We start from the raw sequence: 13,701 nt of genomic DNA, 5'->3' as shown, positions 1-13,701 counted from the left end.
GGTATAAACTGCATCACTGCTAGACGTATGCTGGCAAGGAAGTGTTTTTTCTTGTTGAACAAATGTACAACTTTTCTATGAACTAAACATACATGAACCTTTGATCGTTTATGTGGCTTCACAAATTTAAACCTATTTTTATATTCTTTTGTATTTTGCTATCTAAACACTGTAAAACTTTGCAAGACAAATTTGTGCATTTTGGTACAATTAAAGTTGGCTGGACTATTGTGTCAAAACTTTTTAGAGGCACTAGAATAACACCTCAGTGTTTCATCACTGATATCTGTCTCGGGCTGCTCAAAAACAGCATCTGTCAAAGAGATACATCACACTGTGAGCAGCAAACTGATTGAGACTAATGAGAGCTCATCAGTGATATATCACACGCGTCTACCAGCAGGAGGTGTGTGTGTGTGTGTGTGTGTGTGTGTGTGTGTGTGTGTGTGTGTGTGTGTGTGTGTGTGTGTGTGTGTGTGCGTGTGTGTGTGTGTGTGTGTGCGTGTGTGTGTGTTTTAAATAAGAGGAAAGTATGTGTGTGGATTATCACAAACGAGGCTAAGAACAGATTGGAGGAGAATCGAGGAGAGGACAAGAAGACAATCGGTTTAAAAAATCCAAAATATTAAATTACAATTAAAGACAAAGACTGGAGCAGCTGAACGTGATTGGGTTTATATAAACTGACGAGTCAGAAATTACAGTGTGTTCATCTTTTAACAAGTTTAACCAGAAGAAAGAGACTTCATTATTTGACAACTGTAGTTAAGGATGAGCGGGTGGCTCATCATGTTTTCATAGGAATTTTCACAATTACTCAGGGGAGCTTTTTGTCTTTATTAGAAAGTGCAGCTGAAGAGAGACGGGAAATGTTGCGAGGAGAAAGTGGGGGGATGACATGTAGCAAAAGGCAGAGGTTGGATTTGAACTCATATGGTCCCTGCAAGGAGGACTTTAGCCTTTGTACATGGGATGCGCAACATAGCCGCTATGCTATCCGAAGCCCCGTTTCATCTCGAAATCTTATCTCTTATTAAATTTTATTTAACTTTGAACAGAATCACTTCTCCCCACATTAAAGTCTTTCTCTACATGAAGCTCATTTGACTTTGTCTCCATTAATTATCCTCATGTTTCCTCTCAAATGGACTGACAGCACACTGCCACTGTGCTTCTCATCTCTCTCAGATGCTCACTGGAGACCCAAGGTTTGCTATTGGCTCACTGTCGGCCAGGTAAATCAGGATTTTTCTTTGGGAAAATCTGAGTCTAGTGTAAGAACAAGCTAAAGCATCCACTAGGCCTTAAATCTGGCTCTAGGAAAGAAGAAACACAGCGTGTCATCAATTTAAAAAAAAAAAAAAGATCTTATAAAGGTAAGTAAAGTCATCAAGCTTGAAGGGAAAAATAATTTTGTTTGGTGTCTGATAAGTTAAAAGAAAAAAAGGTCCCTGAAAGTTCCTGTAGAGGAAACGGGATTAGCAGAGGGAGGAGGAGGAAGCCTTCTGTTTCCATAGAAAAGGGGACAATGACACGAGCCTGACATCATGACAACCTCCTCCTCCTCCTTATTATAATTTTCATCATACTCATCTCTGTCTAGGCCGACTCCTGTAGCTCTTAATCTGCTGTAAACTCTGCATGTGCTGCCTTTTACTGCAGTATGACGAAACCTCCAACACACCAGCAAGAGCAAGGATGCCAAAGAGGGGGGAGAGAATAAAAAAGGGGAGGGTTTCATTTTGTTGATTACTGGTAAGAAAAACCATATGGCTCAGTGTTTGCATCAGAACAAACTAAAGTCTGTAGAATATTTAATAATCCACCAAAGAAGATTTATCCACACAATTGCACTTTTCTATTCTTCGTCTCCCAGCATGCACATCTGTGACCTCTGACAGATTTACTCTTAGCCCATAACAATCATGATGATAATAATAATCCTCTCTTTTAATGTCTTGCTTATTGCTTCAATCAAACGTTTGGATTTGGGTTTTATGATCAAGCTCTTCATCCTAATCACTTTCACTCGCTCACTCTTCAGCCCCTCACCATCCGTCTGATTTCATTTTACTTTGCTGTGGCAAAAAGGGACGACTCTTTATGCTGCATACTGAGAGTAAAAGTGTTAAAAAGCTGCCAGGTCTCAGGAGGAGCAGGTCAATACAGAGACACACTGTCTCAATGACAAAATTGTAGATACCGGTTAAGGAAATGTGAAATGTGTAACTTTTTGCAAAGTTAAGGCCATAGACCAAAGAAGCTGTTGGACTCATGTATCAGCAGGACTTTCAGCGACTACAGGAAGTCCAGCCAACCAACCTCATGAACCCTTAAGAAGAACCTGGTGCCTGACTGACAATAAGACCATGATCCAAAAAGAGACAGATAAAGCCTGGCACACGGTTCAAAGGAAATCAAGGGTCAAATTCAAAAGAATATCAGTGAGCTACAAGCCTTTGAACATGAAGAACAAGCCTTTAAACACACAGCGACGTCAGAATCATGTGAAAAACTACATGAAACTTTTATTTGAGACCCAATAATGCTGTGTAAAATTGACAAGGGGTTTTATTTTTTTTGTCATGCGCATCTTTTTCATCTACATATATGTCAGCTCAACTTTCTGTTTTCTTTGACTAAACTCACGCATTCATTCATTTTTCTTTAGATCAAAAAAAATCCTGAATGGAAAATAAGTATAATTATCTGTCTGGTCGTCTGCCTGCCTGCCTGCCTGCCTGTCTGTTTGTCCGTCTGTCTGTCTGTCTGTCTGTCTGTCTGTCTCTCTGTCTGTCTGTCTGTCTGTCTGCCTGCCTGCCTGTCTGTCTGTTTGTCTATTTGCAGGATCAGTGCTGCCTTACGTGTCTGTGACACGTCGCCTGTCAATAACACCCAAATTAAGCAAATTGCTGCAGAAAGAGGAAAAACAATCATTGTTGGAGCGCAGGGATCAGATCAGACAGGTTCTCCTTCATCTCTTCATATTTGCTGCTTATCTCATTGTAGCCTCCAATCCAAGTTAGCAGGGATTATCTCCCATGGAAAGGGCATTAAGAGGCGGATAACCTCAGCTTGGAAGCAGTTAATCTAGCAGCATGTTAATGAGTCTTGTAGTGGATTGCTTAAATTAAAAGCAAATATCAACAGTCATTTGGCTAAAGGAGGCCTCGCCGTGTGCCTGGCCTCAATCATAATGCATTAAGTGATTTGAGTTGCCAGGTCGTTGCAGTAATCATGTAATGTGAGTGAAAAACAATAAAATTAACAGGTTATCAGGAAATTAAGGGTCTGAGGGTAAGAAGAGGGGGAGACAAGTTTAAGTGGATTTCTGTCACCGAATGATTCCACTTCATTTACTGAAGATTATCAAAAGGTGAAAACTGATTTTTATGCTGATCAGTCTTCAAGTGCAAACAAGCATTTAGCAAACAATATGAACTCTGAAATCAACTTCCATGATCTCTTTACCAGTATAAAGCATTAACATTCTTAATTCATGACACTGATCATGTTTATTAAGGTTAGGACATGAGACAAGAAGAACGTTTGGGTTGACAACTTCTGGACAATATCTCACATCATGTAGGACAGTCTTATGTCAAACCTTTGGACCAAAATGTAACCAACCTGCACTGCTAGTTATTGATTCACTGCAAACACTGATAGCTGCATTCACAGAGCCCATGAACACCATCAACAGCTACATGTATAACTAGCATTGAAGTGTTTGCAGAGCCTTACTCTTATTGGTAGTGATTAATAACACATAAAGCTTTATTAGAGAAATAATAAACTATAATGAACAGGTAATAAATTGAAGTTATATAAATTCATAAAGGTTTAAAAAAAAAAAAAACTCTTCTCAGATATAAAGCTGTGGCACAAAAAAACAAACACTTTACAGTGTATCAAAACTCAAACCCTAAAAATATCACGGGTCAAGTTGTGTTTGAAAATGAAAAAGCAATCTTAATAGTGTGTATTAAAAAATGAAAACAATTAACCCAACTAAACAAGACCAAAATTATTTTGTATTTATTATAAGTTTTTATTATAAGTTTTTATTACCATCTCCAAAGCCACCTGACACAAGACTAAAAGCTCCAAACGCATAAGTTGCTGATCAGCTGTTGCCCAAATTGGCTACATTTGCGTTATTTAATGTTTTATGAATATTCTGTCTGCTATAGCCATTTAAAACATCAAAGCGACACAAACACACGAACCGTTAGAAGCAATAGTATACCAGAAAAAACTCCCAGGTTGTCCATGATGACATTACTACTTTTCGATGTTGTCATGTGGCTTCTTTGAAGAGAGTGATGTCACAGCTGTTCCTGCCATAATAATATAAAAAAACCTTTACACAACAAAAGGTCATCTCTATAAAGAATGTTTCAGTGATTATGTTGGGGGGGGGGGGGGGGGGGGTTGAAAACATTTTTGATCGCTTTCGGTTCTTAAACCCCTAAAATATGTAAATAATAGTTTGCAGGTTTAAAATACTCTTTAAAGCTTCCTTGAATAAAAGATGAAAACATATTCATGAAGTGAGGATTCACAGTCCTAAAATCATGAGTACAAACTAAACTCTGTTGTTATTCGGATGTTTACTGTTTGACAGTTTATGAAGTAAAATACTAAAATGAAGTGTTTGTGTGTGCTACTGTAAACTTTCTGAGCCTGACGTCAAACAATGGTGTCCAATCTATTTGTCCCAGAATCCTTTGTTTGAGTCAACCTCTCGACTTTAGAATGACATGAAATGACGGGGAAGTTCAGCTTTGATTTGATTAAGTTTGTGTTGAATCAGCTTTGCAGTCACTCCAATCGCTGTGCAGCAGATTGAGGAGCGCAGGCTTTAACCGTGCTACCCTGTAAAACAATATGTAATCTAACAACTTAATCTAACAATATAATCTTACTTCACAATCATGTCCAAAATATGTTCTCCACTCTGTCCCTGCTGCCACGGTAGCTAAATGATTAAACTCAGAGGATTTGATTCACTTCTTAAAGTTTCATGCATATGTCTGACTTTTGATTTCCTCAAATAAAGCACCATGATTTCAGGGAGATTTATTAACTTTTCAATCGAGGGACAGTAATCTTTCAAATTTAAAAAAGGGAATTATTAGGACTCATCTGAAGATCATAGAGTAAGTATGAGTAGATGTCTGGTACTTTACAGGGAAATGTCTTGTTATGTTTTTTGAAATGATCAACTCTAAACTTCAATCATAAAATAGTCTGTCCAATTTGTTAACAAAAGGGTAAAACTGATATTTTATAAATGTATAAATTGCGCACTATTTTCACACATTTCAGAATCAAATGACTAATCTAGTACTTTAATCCTGTGTTTAATTATTAATATTATTATAGGCGGCAGTATCTCAGAACTGTAGGGCCATCGGTTCAAGTCCCATTGCAGACAAAATGTGGAAATTGGTAGGTGGAGAGGTGCCAGTTTACTTCCTGAGCGCTGCTGTGGTGCCCTTGAGCAAGGCACCGAACCCCCCCTCCACCAGCTCAGGAGCGCTTGCTGCCCCCTCACTCTGACATTAGTGCATGTCCATAAGATCCTGAATGTGCATGTGTGTGTATTTCAGCATATGTGTGTGTAGCATGTCTCAATAACAGAGTGTAAACAGGATTAATGAAGCATAAATTGAATAATTGGGCCAGTAGCAATAAACATGCTGTAATGTCTATGTTATCCCCACAGACACAATCTCCCGATCAAAGTATGTATGTTCTTGATTTTGCTTCGGACAGGGAAAAAAAAGTAATCCCTTATGTTTCAAGCCACCTGACTCCATTCACAAAAACAATACTTTATCTCACCCTAAAACATGTAAATAATAGTTTGCAGGTTTAAAATACTCTTTAAAGCTTCCTTGTATACAAGACAAAAAAAAGGACCTTAATAAAGTGCGGATTAATAATCCTAAAATCTTGAGTACAAACTAAAATCTGTTGGAAAGTTATTCAGATGTGTTCACTTTTTCAGTAAAATGTATTTTACTTACAAAACAATGACTTTGAATATATTGACCCCCTGAGAATGAATGCAAATGTAGACAGTCAAGAAGGAACAGAAACGGTTGTTGCCCCAGTCAGCCAATCAGAACGCTCTCCTGAACAGGTTCTCATGCAAGATTTGACCCTTTTATTTGAAGACTTTTGTGTTTTGACATCTTCCTCTTTGTTTTCTTCTTCTGCTGGTTGTATTTATAAAGAACTCGGCCTCTATAAGGTCAGTTAATGTGTTTGCATTGAGGGATTAATGCTGCTCTATAACTTGTTTTCTGTCTCTTATATGAGCTTATTGTACAGAAACTGCAGCTGACAACATCTGGACTGATGCTAAAGTCACGCAACATGTGCATTAATACGGTGTCATCATCATCATAGAAACTGTTTGTTGTGGATGAACGCAAACTTAGTGGGTCACAGAAAGATTCTCAAATCCGAACACAAACATGGATTATTGCTGAACTTCATGTTAACACGCTGACTTCTCTGCAGCCTGATTAGCTTCTCTCTGCATCTTTCTGTGGGTTTTATTGTCAGAGATGTAAAAGCTTGCTGAGGTTTTTATCTCTATCTCATCTTATCACTCATTAAAATGTAAAGTGTATTGTGGTGATGATGACCAAGTCACATGATTCATGCTGAAGAAAATCCTACAATAACATGTTCACAAAGAGGGGCAGTGGACTTTATCATGGCTGTTTCATTTCTATATTGACCCTGTAAAATAATAAATAAATGATGGACCTGAACCTGCTGTAGTTTTTTTTATTTATTTAACCTTTATTTAACCTCTTTTTCAAGGGAGACCTGGCCAAGACAGGCAGCAGCAAAAACACAAAGTTACAGACAGAGACACAAATAGAGACAAAAAGTACAATTTACAAAACATTACATTTTGCATTAAAATGAGTCAAAACTGGGAGTCAGCAGTTCGAGCAGTCGAGCTAAAAGCATCACATCCAATAGAATCTGCTTCCATGTCTTTCATTTTAGATTTAAAAACATTTAAGGACACCAGCTCCTTTTTAAATTATTCTGCAACAGATTCCAATCAGCTGTCATTGGGTGACATGGTACATCCTGGACAGGTCGCCAGTCAATCAGAAGGCTGACATATTGAGACATAGAACCTCTCACCCTCACAATCACACCAACAGGCAGTTTAAAGTCACCAATTAACCTAACAAACATGTCTTTGAAATGTGGACTCATGCAAACTCCACACAGAAAAGCATCAACCAGATTTGAATGGGAACTCATCCTGCACTAACCTCTGCACCACTATACAGCCGGTATCAAACTTACACGACTCAAATAAATCTGACTCACCCTAACTAAACTTGACCAGCTTAAGGTAAATCTGACTCAATCAGGATCTGTTGATCTCCGGTCAAATTGAGACAACTCATCCTGAAAGGACTCAACGGAACTCAAATCGTCTCAACTTGAATTGACTCCTCTCAACCCAACTCAAACTGTCTGAAGCCCTTAGGACTTGGACTGACCGGACTTAACTATGTTACAGTCCACGACCTCACAGCTGAATGTCTAGTACCGAAACGTTGCCAATAAATGTTTGTTTGCAAGTTAGACAGTGTGCGGAAGTTTATCTTTAAGTTTTTGATGGACACATTGCTCCTCTACGCCTCTGTCTTGTGAAGTGGATGTGTGAAGGTTTATTATCTCATCATATAGAATGAAATCTCTCAGCACCCTCAACTGAAACTGACTCCCATGCCCTGCTCTCCACTGATTAGATGGGATTTAACCTGATTCACCCTAGATTGACTCACGTCAACCAAATCCAACATGACTTTAAAACGTGTCACTCTACTAGACCTGGCTAACACAATCTGATTCTGCCTGATTATAGAAACTTAACTTGACTATATTCTCAATTTCACCTGACTCAACTGATCACGAAGCAAAGTGATTCCACCAGACTCACCTACAGACTTGTTGATACTCGATTTGACCCAAAGTAGCTATAAATCAACTCAACTAGATCAAGAGGCAAAATGCCAGGAGAAACCTGAGACTTGACATGACTTGCCGTCACTGAGTCAACTCACCTGACTTGATTTGACTCCGCTTCACTTGAACTAACTGACTCAACTTACATGCTCTCAACACAAATCAATCAATCAATAGCATAATCCCTTAATTCCACTTTTTGCACATCATGTTAGTGAGACTCCTAAAGGTGTACAACACCCAATACGGGCAAACTCATAAAAGTTCAGCACTGTCCTTATAAAGGTACAGACCCAGGTATACAAAGGCAACTACATTTGCCTTTAAGCCAGATTTATCCCGTCTGGGTGCAGGAAACCATTAATACCTAATACTTAAATATTTTTTGGAGTAAACAGAGTTTATTTTCCAGAAAACTATCTGCACATGTACTCTGCTACTCCATTGACTACGCTGCGAGACGATTCAGTCCCAGCAGGTTAAAAACATGATTTTCCTTGGTCCGTGTCCTCTCTGCTGTTTTTCATTTGGACGGGCTGCGTTATTACAGGCCAATCCAATTTTCATTTACTAGCATGGCTCCTTCCTAGATGAGGGCTGAGGGGGATAAGTGAGTAAAACCACTTTGTTTCATTATATAATGTTGGAGCAAAGCCTGCTGCAGCAGCAAATATAATAATATTAATGGGATAATTTAATGCAATTTTCTTTATTTGATGCACTCTGACTCGGACAGCTAATCTGAAGGCATTGTTTAAAATAGATTGAAAAATGAAAGAAGTCCAAACAGCTAATCCGTCTGTGAGGTCAGGCGGGCTGGTACTAACAGGTACATTTACTCGACTACTGGGGTACAAACATTTGAATTCATCATCATATTATCTATTTTATGTACTTTTTACTCTTAATATACTTGTAACTTGTAAGAACACGGTGTCTGCTCAATAGAATAATTCATCAATGCTCCCTAAAAGAGGTCAGCATCTGACTGAGACTGCTGAAAATTACAATAAGGCCAAGTGCAATGCCCAGTTGTGGAAGCTGAGATGTCTAGATAAAGGTCAAATGTCACAAAGCAGCATCAGAGTGTAGTAAAGCGCTGCTGCAGAGATGATTTTTTTTTTTTTTGTCCCAATGTTAGGAAACAAAAAATGTTTGTTTGCAGACCCCAACAAACATCCAATAATTATTATATGTAATAGTTCTACATTGACATTAAAATTGTAATGCAAAAATTATCAGTCCAACTAATTGTGAATTATTTTTTAATCATAATAAAAATCTAAATAATGACAAACTGATTCATGCAGTAGAAAGCAGACCTACAACTGTGTAGAGGATTGTAGGTGATAATGTTCTGTACTCGGCTTTTTGGAGCCGTTTTTCTAACAGAGGATAATTAAAAGTTGGATGTACACGTACACGTTCGGGTCATTATAATTCATGAAGCAGTTGGTGGTGGGTCCTATATGGGCTTGACCTGTTGAGAACCACTGATCTATACTATTTAGTAATGATTTAAAATTGACATTCTCCTACCATTGTCAGAGCAGCTTTACCGGTACACAGCGTAAAGGCTAAAGAAGTGAAAACCTCTGAAACTGAAGGAGGTTAAAAACTGTGACTGTTATTTAACTCTGGGTTTCTTAGACAATTTGTTTAAACCTTTTAGAGAATAATCCTCCTTCAGTTCAGCATGTTTCTTTTCTCAGATGTGATCATTTCTGTGTCTAATGGCTTGTTTTCAGCAGAGTTAAGCTCTAAGAACAAGAACACGCTGAACAATAATGAAAATAATAAATAGAAAACCCTTTAATCTGCCTCTTAATGTACCCACAGTTGTCTAATCCAGATCTTATTTGTTCTCCGGCTTGCAGTCTATTTTCCTGTGGGATGAGATGGTGTTTAATCGACTTTGGGAGAATTAGTCATTCCTTATTATCGTCGTGGTTTTTACAGGACTTTCCTGGAAAATCCCATTCAACACACATTTTAATTTCATTTCTGCGGCTCAATCATGTTGAGGGCAATGTAAATAATCCAATAACATTAATCATCAATTCTTTTCCTTTTTTTTAACTCCAAAAATAGACCAGAGACATGCGGATTGGATGGACGGAGGCTGTCGTTCACTCTGCTTTATTGGTTTTTAGAAGCTCTGATGATTTGATAAAATGTCATCATGATCCCAATTACTCAGCAGTGGGGGAATGTTTTGTCAAAGCCTCTGGTTTTATCCAGTTTCTGCTTCACAAAGGTTTAAAATCTGTTTTATCAGCATGTTTAGGAGACTGAGGTTAAATGTTTTTAGAATTCAGAATCAGGAGCGAGCTCGAACTCTATCTTCATCTGCTTCTTACTGAATAAGACTCTTATTATGAGGCTGATATTGACTGTGTAAGCTTTACCTGACAAAGTCAATATCAATAGTTAAAAGTTCAAAATGTTGAGATTTTAAATGTTTTTTTGTTGTTGTTGTATTTTTATGGTTTCACATTATTTCTTGTCTTCATTGTGTTAGGCTAGCATTCCTTTATTCTGAAAGTCTGAGGGCTTTATACATAAACACTTTTTTTGATTTTGTAAAATTCATATTGCTTTACCAGGTTATTGGGATTCAGCTTTTTCCCCGTTTTCAGTATCTCTTTACCAAGGTTCTTTTATTTGCTTTTATAATTGACTCAGTCATCGTAAATGAGGGTCACCCTTCAGTCATCTCTAAACATAAATAAAACTTTAGAATTATATTGAATTAATTGATTTTTATTTTGAAAGTCATCCTTCTGGTCATTTCGTAACCAATATCTCAGCTTTTTGTTTCCTGTCACAAAAAAACAAAATTTTCAAATACATTTGAATGTTTTTCAGTTTTTCTCCGTTTAATACATTTCAAGGAACACATTTTTGTTATGACATTAAATATATGTTTTCATCGGAGTTGAATCGGGACACTCATGAACATTTCCTTCAGAAACATCCGTGACAGTGGGCACAGGGAGTCCTGTGTGCAGCTGCTGCAGATTGCACATGATAATCGGAGTTGATAAGATGCAGAGATGATAAGACATAACTAAGATGCAGCCTAATAAGGCTCAGAAAATAAGGCAGCTCAGTCCAGATGTCCCCTCTCCGTCTTCTAATCCACACTGAAGCCGCGTCTTACAGATGAAAGTGGAATCTTCTATCAATTATTATCCTAACATACTGAATTATATCCCCAGAAATCCTTCAAATTATTCCCTAATAATCCTCCTGATGGGATCACATGACCCAGATAGAGCAGAAACATCATCAGTCACATGACCTTCCTCCTCAGCTCCTCTTACACTCAGCAGTCATGGAGCAATTTTTCAATCTAAGACAACACATGTATGTGCTTTGAAACCCAACAGGAAGAAAATATTAGGCTTATTTAAAAGAAATATGTCCTCATTTCTCAGCTCTCCAGAGTAAAACAAATATTTTCCCTTAGACATTAATGTTGATTTTGAATCATTTGTCTTTTTCTTTACTTTATTTGTCATTATCTTATCAGCTCTTAAGCTGTCCTCATGCTTAAATTATGTTTTTCTTACAAGAAATCGGTACCATGCACCTCTAAAACAAATGAATCTGAACATCTGAAAATATGAACTTTAACTTACACACATACAAACAGGAAATATACGCAAAATAAAACTACAGCAAACATTAAATATTTTTATTTTTCATTAGTCTGTTTTTCAGTAATTCTGTGAAACTGAGTTGAAACACTTCTCTATTGACATATTTCAAACATACATTTGAATTTGGTTGACAGCTCCTCCACATAAGCACTTTCTCTGCCTTAAACAATTCATTCAAGTTTGACGTCAGCCTGTTATCAGGACACCTCTTCTCTTGTGTGTATTTGATGTTCTATCAAAGTCCAGTGACGTAGAGCAAGAGAGTTAAATGACAATGTGTGAACATTTAACAGACTCACTACATGCTGTTTTGTTTCATGATTTTCTATTTCTCTTTTCTTTTTATATTTACATGTTATGTTATATATATATATTCGATTTTTTATTTCTATTTTCTTCTGTATGTTGCAAAAAATACTTTTCAGAATTTCTTTTTTCTTCGGAAATAAAACTTTTTCGTTAATTAAAATGTTTGTTTTCTTTTTAATATTTTAAAGTGTCTGAGTTTTTATTCAAATAAATAAACTAAAACTAAATCAAACTAGAAATTCATCAAATGTGCTCTACAAATGAAGTTTATTATAATAATTTGTATATTCTTCCATCAGTTACTCTTCTTCTATTTGAAGGAAATGGGAAATACATTTCACTTGTTCTGTGCATATGAATATTCTTCTGTTTCATGTCTCTGTGTCTTTGTGTGTCGATTAACAACTTAGTTGGATTAGTGTCCGAACTGATGTAATTGTCTCTAAATGTCATTTGTATGTAAATCTGCGGGACGATTAGGATCCACTCAGCTCTGCTTTTGTTCTGTTGACCATCAGTGTGATGAAAATAAAAAGGCAGCAGAAAGATTACAGAACCATTAACGTCCCCGCGACCCATTAACTGATAAAAAGCTATTAGAGGCTTATAGATTAAATCACATATATGGAGCAGAGTGATGATGAAGGCTCGGCAAGAAGAGAAGGAGGGTGGAGATGCACACCACAGAGATGGTGATGTGAGGAAGGAGGAGGAAGAGGATTTTATGTCAAGATCACAGGTTTGATCCACTCAGACAGGAGAAACATATGAAGTATAATTGAGATATTAACTCATAGACTGAAACAAGAGCAGCTGTGGAAAAAGACCTTTTACTTTAGTTAAAATACAAATTCATAATCACTTTCTTTCCTAGCCATCAAATACAAAAGCTTTGACAACATCCTCAGCGTCACACACAGTCACACGAGTTCCACTTTATTAGACACACCAGGTTATAAATCAAAGGATACGTAAGACCCTTCAGGTTAATATGAGACACTCAGAGAAACCTTGCCTTTGGTCACATTGCAGAACAACATTGTCCCATCCTAATCAACGAGGTGGATGACGGTGCAATGGATTTTGCAACTCACACAACTCTGTATGAAAACCATGGACTGTATAAGAAGATGGACAACAGAACGTACCCCCCAAAGTGAAGCCAAAAGGAATTGGAGCTCCTCCTGGAGTATAGGTCACAAAAACGCCATGTTAATAGACAGAATATGGGTAAAATTATAAAATGAAGTTAAACTTCAATTAATCTTTTCTCAAACCCAGTCTCTGTCTCAACCCCACACTGATTTGTTCTCCAGCCTTCCTTTTTCTGAGAATATTATTTTTAATTAGTCAGTTGATGCTATAAATAAATGTAAAATGCCATGATTCACATTTTTGACATCACATGTCAAACATGGCTCCTGCAGCACTGTGTGCACCGGATAAGTGGAGTAGATGAGATATGGTGAGAGGAGAAAAACCCCAACACAACAGTCATTGAACTTTCCTAACTGTGAGTGTCTGCTTCCAACCGACAAAACAATATGTTCTGCTGACGACTGACCTGAGGAATCTATTACATTTTAATAAGTTAAAGGTGTGTATGGGTTAGCACAAGCAGTGTGAAGTCAATTCTGCAGCTCTGATCTATCCTGTTCAGATTCTGGCTCCAAATGAGTAATGTCAGTGCCAATCATGGGGGTATTTTGGC

The sequence above is a fragment of the Labrus mixtus genome, chromosome 6, assembly GCF_963584025.1.
Source record: "Labrus mixtus chromosome 6, fLabMix1.1, whole genome shotgun sequence".
In the NCBI taxonomy this organism is placed as follows: Eukaryota; Metazoa; Chordata; class Actinopteri; order Labriformes; family Labridae; genus Labrus; species Labrus mixtus.
Note: the sequence above shows the minus strand (reverse complement) of the source record.